Source organism: Lycium ferocissimum, unplaced genomic scaffold, assembly GCF_029784015.1.
Source record: "Lycium ferocissimum isolate CSIRO_LF1 unplaced genomic scaffold, AGI_CSIRO_Lferr_CH_V1 ctg5416, whole genome shotgun sequence".
NCBI classification, from domain to species: domain Eukaryota; kingdom Viridiplantae; phylum Streptophyta; class Magnoliopsida; order Solanales; family Solanaceae; genus Lycium; species Lycium ferocissimum.
Window position 1 is genome coordinate 65666 of NW_026725977.1, and position 6809 is coordinate 72474.

Here is a 6809-nt window from a genome sequence, read left to right on the forward strand (position 1 = left end):
TCATAAAATATACAAATTACATTAAATGCACAATAACCTCCAAATCAACCCATACAATTACAACATCAATCTTGAGTCATTAAACTCTCATCTCCAACATAGAATTCATAACGACAACATTAAAAATTTCAAATAGAATTAATTCATTCTCATTCACACAACATGGCCCTATATTCGGCCAACCCTACACACACATGTATGATGATTCTCATTTATTTCTTCACACTACACAACTAAACATGCTACATAAAATCAATTCACCATCTCAACACACACACACACACCTACACGATCATACACATACACACGACTCAACTCCAACATACTATATTTCATGAATTTCATCCATTTTAGCATACTACCACATGCATACACCATCCATAACACATAAAACATGATTAAATCTTACCTTTCTTCCTTCAACTTCACAACTAGCTAGGGTTAGCTAGGATGAAAACTAGCGGTTTGATCGCTCTAACAACACTTCCACGTTACTTAGGGACCTCCAATTAGTGGATTTGCACCAAGGAAATATTTTTGGGATGGCTAATTTTTGACTTGAAAAATGAGGATCTTGGCCAAGAGCCTTGTTGGTTGTTCTTCAACTTCTTGATTTTTTTTCTAAGTGTTGGATGAAGATGAATGAATTAGTAGTCATCTTTTATGCTAGTATAAGACTTATACATGTGTCCCATGGCCCACACATGTGTTAGACCAATTAAAATTAGCCACAAAATGTGTGGGACCATTTCTATAGTCACACGGCCAAAGGGCCTAATTTTGCATGATTTGCAACTTCCAATTATATCACTTTTGGTCCCAAATTTTTCTAAATGTTTCATGGCAACAAATTCATGAACAGCTTATGTCTCAAAATAAAATCAAAGGTCAAAAATTCCGACTTTGCATCCCGGAATGGTTTTGTCCCTAAATTTTCATGGTTAACCCGGATTGTCCCAATGTACGAAATACGGGATATAACATCCTCCCCCCTTTAGAACATTCGTCCTCGAATGTTAAATTAGCCTTACGGGATCTTATAAACACTCGGGGGAGTTTCTTTTACAATTATCGCAAACTCGTTCATACATCAATCAAGATACCCAATTAAAGAGTCTAAATTACTCGTACCCGTGTCCGGTGGCGCCTCCCGATCCCGTCTACGGTCAACGCATATAGGCGGTTCGATGGACCGCCGTAACCGGAGACTCCGCCACGCCCCACGCCCCGCTTGTCGGTGCCGGTATGCCCCGTCCCATCCGGCGCATAGCTACGGAAGGTGAAGACGAATCGGAAACTGACCCGGTGGGCTGAGCTGCTCCCCCTGCACTGCCCTTGAGTGGACAATCTCTTATAAAGTGGCCCTGCTGGCCACAGGTAAAGTAAGCACCCATGGCATGATGACATCCCCCCCGGGTGGCGTCTCCTACAGTGAGGACATCGGGGTAGGGGTGGCCTCAACTGGCTGGAACCTCCGTCCATCTGTGAGCCCGAAGCCCTGGAGCTCTGACCTGCCCCTGAATACCCCGCATCATCTGGGCTCCGGCCCGGCGAACCGTGGGGTGTACCCGCGCGGGCCGGGAAGGGCATTCGCTACGCCGCCGCCGAGGCCGGCCGCCCTCGAGACTCCCCTCATCCCGCGGATCCGGCCCTCTTGGCCGGCCCCCGTCATAATCCCTACAAGGTTGACGCCCCGTGCCGGTCCTCCATACCCCGGGCGTGTGCCCGTATACGGGCAATATGCATACAGGCCGGGCCGCCATCACCAAACAACCGTCGACCAAATATCGGTCTAGCCCCATCACATACCGGCATCCTATTGGTCCACTATACGCCTACATAAGCGGACACATATTCAGCCGTCGAATTAAACTCCAAGCTATACTCCCGGACACTCGCCCTCTCGCTTCAACAACAGGGAATCGTCTACCCCGGTTCGCCGTAACTCGGAGGCGGTAAAACGGCCGTAAAGGCCTCGCAAACTCGCCCGTCCACGGCCGGAGGAGCACCCTCACCCCTAGACAATACCCAGGACTCGTACCAATTTGCGGCTACGTCCCGCAACTGGTATGATGCCAACTCAACAGACTCGACCTCGGTCGCCTTAATCAACTGTAATGTACGCAGCATCTGTCTGATAAACTCCTGAGGGTCCTCCGCGGGCTTTGACCCGAAAAACTCTGGTGGATTACATGTCAGAAACTCACGGGCCCTCGAACTGTCACGTTCGAGCCCCGATCACCCCTACCCAAGCCCGTGGGCCCGCCCTCGCTACCAACCGGCCAATAACTCGTACCGCCTCTCGCATGGCCCCATCATCCGCCCCCGCCGGGGAGCCGGAGGCGAGGTACCGGTGCCGTGAGCCGGCGCGGAACCGCCCCCCCGTCCCGTGCCGTGGTCGCTCGAAGTCTCTCCGACATCGCGGCGCAGTTAACTAGCCGGCCTGGAGGCACCATCTCCGCCTGCCGGGCACGGCCCTAGTATATCCGGCCCGCCGGGTCTCACCGCCGAGACTTTCCCTTCCGGGCCCGTGGCCTTCCTCGGAGGCATCGCTGAAATCATAACAATCCGTTAGGGAGGGGTCATCCTGATTGTTATACCTCACATTTTGTACATTTGGATGTTCCGAGCTAATGGCGGAAAGTTAGAGACAAGGGTGTAATTTTTATGCATAAGTTGCATATTCGCTTTTAGTGGTATGGAGTGTTAGTGGTAAATTTGGAACAAGAAAAAAATCGGAGGCTAAAAGTTGGGAAAATAATTTCCATGAAATGGCCAATAGCCTATCAGGCCGTCCAAGATAGGGTAGACCAAGGCTTATTACATGGGTGCATAACACATGTGATTAAAAGATGACTAAGTAAGCATGGAATTCATCTTTTATTATTTAGAAAATTCAAGAAACTCGAGGGAAAGAAAAAGAAAAATCTAGAAAAAATTGAGAGAAAAGGAGGGCATGGCCGGCCATGTGCTTGGTCATGTTGCCATATATATATATATATATATATATATAAGTGATGGTCAAGTAAGACCACACTTCATCATTTTGAGTTCTAGAGAAGTCAAGAGAAAGAAAAGAAAAAGAAAGAAGAGAGAAAGAGAGACGACCATGGTTGGCCGAACCAAGTGCCAAGAGAAAGTGATCAAGAAAAATAATTTTTCTCTCTAGCTATATAACTCATTGGAAGGTCCTATTAACGTGGAATAATTGTTGGGGCAAGAAAAACACTCCTCCTTGTAAAACATGTCCTAGCCGAGAGGCAAAGATGGATGGAAAGGTGAGGTTCAATCTTCTTTAAGTGTTTTGTAGGTGTTTATGCATGTTGTGGTAGCTAAAAATGAATGAAGTTCATGAAATTGTGGCGTGTTGGTGTTGTAGCCGTGTGTGTGTGTTATGGCCGTGTGTAGGTGTGTGTTGTATAGGGTGATGAATTAAATTTGTTTAGCATGTGGTTGTTGTAATGTGTAGAAATGAATGAAACCATGAAGTTTTGTTGGTGGGTATGTTGGCCGTAACGGTGGTCGCCTTGTAAAGGAAGAATGAATCAAATTTATTTGGTGTTCTTGGCTATTGTTGTTGAGAATATATGGTGAGAATGAAAGTTTAATGACTTATGTTGAAGTTGTAATATTGTGTGGGCTGTTTTGGGAGCCAATGTGATTTTAATATGGCTTCTTGTCTTGATGAAAATATTGTTGCTAACGTATGGAATTTGATTTAGTATGTGAATTCGGAAGAAAGAAATGTATTGTTGTTGTTCCTATGGAAATGTGTGGTTCCGGGTTCCATAGCATAGTGTTGGGATTGTCTTGAATATTTTGTGGATTGTTCGGAATGTTCTTAAATCTTGTTTGGATGGTCGTTGGTTTGGTTGTTGTTGAATAATTGGCCGAGTGGAAATCTCGGGGTTGTTGGATTTATAGGGGAGATGCTGCCGAAATTTTCGTAGGCAAAGTGATGGCTTGGAATTGGGGTGTCCAATAACATTATTATAGATCGTGAGAAGCCGAGACGTAAGTTTGGATTAGCTTAGAGGGCGGCCAAGGTATGTAAAGCTCACCTTTCTTTCTTTGGCATGTCTTAGTTAAATTAAGCTATGATATGATCCCCGAGGTAATTCTACTCCTACGATCCGAGCATGTCTATGATTCTTATTTGCTTCTTGATATCCGTATTCATAATGTAGTCAAATTATGATTCTTGTGCCCTTTGTATGATCAAATATGAATGTGCGTAAAAGATTATGTTCGAAAAAGGGTTGGTAACTACGAACGTCCGTAACTTCCATAGGAAGGCTCGGATCGCTTCGATATATCCGTAGGAGGTTCAGTAGCGTATGATGATCTTAACTTCCACGGGCGGGCCCGGATCGGTCGAGTACTTGTCCGTGGGCCCGCAAGACGTTCCTTTGTATAGTTCTAGCAACTTGTTAAAAGAACTTAATATGGTTAACAACCCGACTTCCGAATATGATTACTTACTTATTTGTTAAGTCTGAAATGAGGATCTGTACGTATATGACTTTGATATGTAACTATGATGGCTAAAATTCTGTTTAAGTGTGTTCCGAGAAATATTCGGGAAAATCTGGATTCAACTATGACTATTGGCTTGACTTTTAAATGATAGTCCGGTTTGATCGTTCTATGGAATCTGTGTATATGTATGAAATGAGAATCCGTATGTACATGATTTTGGTACGAAAGTATGATTAGTAAAGTTTTAGTTGATATGTTTCCGAATAATATCCGGAAGAAATTTGATATGACTAATGCTATTGGCTTGTAAATGATAATTTGTTTGATTATTCTGTTAAGTATGTACAAGTGTTGTGAATGCATATAGATCCCCCGATTCTGCTCGTGCATATTATTGTTACTTCCTTCGCCGAGTCCCGGGCCGGTTACAATCGTGCGCACAATGCGAAGTATGATGAGCTTCCGAAGTATGATGAGCGACTAATAATATGGTGTTATGATGTGTACGTGACACCGAGCCCTTTGGCCGGTACCGTGGTTATATGATATGATGTGTGACGAAGATGCAGGAGATATGAAAACTTCCGAAGTATGATGAGTTGTGGCGCCCAAGGCAGGAGGGGCGACCACGTTCCGTCCGCCGAGTCCTATTACGAGCCGCATAGGGTATATGATATGATAATCTGATGATCTGATGACATGATGATTTGATAATGTGATGATCTGATAATTTAATAAATCTGTTCTGATGATTCGGTAATATGATGACTCTGTTTAATCTGATGATATGATATCTACATGTATTCTGAAATATGATCCGTTGGTTTCGGAGCGGCTGCGGGCAAAATGGTGGGGCAAACCAGGGGCGAGGCAAAATTTCGCACCGGTTTAGGCGAATCCTACATTAGCCGTTTAGGCGAATCCCACATTGGTTTAGGTGAATCACATCGGTTAATGTCGGCTACTATGAGATGTTCTATTTTATATACATATGAGATAGAAATGTTTTCAGAAGAAAGCTAAGTATTTTGAGCGTTCTGATTATTATATCTGTCTTCTGTACCTCTTATGCACTATTTGTGTTATAGATGCATGTACCTCGGTATTCTGACTATTATGCACGTTTTCTGTACTCCTCATTTTGGTTATGATCTCGTTTCGTATTCCATGCTTTACATACTCGCACATATTCCGTATCGACCCCATTTCTTCTGGGGCCGCGTTTCATGCGCGCGTGTGCACCTGTGTGAATTTAAAGATATTAGCAAGATGTTCCGGCGGGATTTAGGCTCCATTTCCTCAGAGGCTTTGCCGAGTCGGAGTTTTGTTCGTGTTATGATATCCGAGTCATGTTAGAGACTTTGCGAACGGTAGTCGTGTGTATAAGATGTCGGTGAGCGGCTTATAAGTCGTTGTTTTGTTATACATGATATTGCGCATTTTGTACGGTTGCAAGTTTTGTTTGATTTGAAAACGATATAAAGTATGTTCGTTCTTCGAAAATTTTCATTATGCATTTATGATCTGGTTAAGGACCCATTATGACTACGAGTATTACGATAGTCAGAGGGTTCGCTCGGCCCTAAGTAAGGGTCGGGTGCCCATCACACTCTATCGGATTAAGGGTGTGACACTGATAATACAGCTCTATCGCACGATCTAAGATCAGAAAGAAAGATAACATCCTAAATGTCCCGTAGCCTCCTGTATATAGATGTGGTGCACAACACAACGATAAACAAGACTACTAGACATGGTCTCAGGAGACATTCGAGGACGAATCAAGCCCGATACCACTTGTTACGACTCCAACCCCGTGGCGTAGACTAGTGCCGAGCCGGGCACCCATACGCGCTCACTAACCGATTCTAAGCATACGTACGACTCGTACATAAATCGGTATTAGACGTAGCTCCAACCGACACATACAATCATATACCTACGTGCTTCCTGCACAGCTATCATAATATACATAACGTAGCAAAAGCATACATACACGCAACCGACAAGTGCCGCTACCTGGGCGGATGGGCCGCCCAAACACAACCTTTTACTCAACGCATCCGAATAAGCGCGTACATAACCTATATCTATGTCTGCACTGTACACATCAACAGAGTCATATGACGGGACAGGGCCCCGCCGTACCCGTGAATACACAAATACATATACAACGGGGGAATATGTACCAAAATATAGGCTCCGGAATAAAGGGAGCTCTCCAACAGCAGGATAGGTGTCCTAGACGGGCGGATCACCCCGAGCCCCTACCCGCGGGGTGAAATCATGGGAAAAGGGGGTTTGGAAATTTGGATGAAGGCGAAAAAGAT